A 694-nucleotide genomic window follows, 5' to 3' on the forward strand; every position below is an offset into this window, starting at 1 on the left:
CTCGAACCGCTGTCAACTACGTGGGAGTCCAGTGACATAGCCATTATGCTAACTGCTGGTCCCGCCCCCCAGAATGATTTTCAAGCCACTGAGGCCAAGACTTGAACTGCGTAGTCAGCCATGTGGGATCTAACCACCTTAACCCCTACTCCATCTGCTGCTCCCTCTACCTACATTCCTAGCAGGAAAGAAAGGGCTATGAATAAAAGGAAATATAGCTCAAAGTAAAAAAAAAAAATCAGGAGGACAAACTGTAGTGATAAAGAGGCTGTTCATGAGACTTCCGGAAGTGAAACTCAAACCCTTGCAGAGAATGAGAGTCTGGCCTCAGAGGAGCCTTTCTAGCAGAAAAGCTAGAGCACAGCAGGAGTGAGCGTGGCTAAAGTCGCCCGTGGGAGCCAAGAGGCTGCTGGGAAGGTGGACGGAGGAGTAAGCAGGCTCGGGGTAGGGAAGGTCTTCTAGGTCATCCTAAGGGCTTGGGTTCTTTACCTGATCAAAGGGGAAGTCAATGCAGGGTTCTAAGCACATGACATGTCACCACTTACATTTTAAAAGGATGAGTCTGGAGAGTGCTGAAAATAAACTGGGGAGGAGGCTGGCAGGTGGCTTGGTGGGTAAGGGCGCTGGACTACCACATAGCCGACATGGTTCGAGTCCCAGACCTGGTGGCTTGCTTCCTCTCTCTCTCTCTCTC

The sequence above is a fragment of the Tupaia chinensis genome, unplaced genomic scaffold, assembly GCF_000334495.1.
Source record: "Tupaia chinensis unplaced genomic scaffold, TupChi_1.0 Scaffold000176_1, whole genome shotgun sequence".
In the NCBI taxonomy this organism is placed as follows: domain Eukaryota; kingdom Metazoa; phylum Chordata; class Mammalia; order Scandentia; family Tupaiidae; genus Tupaia; species Tupaia belangeri.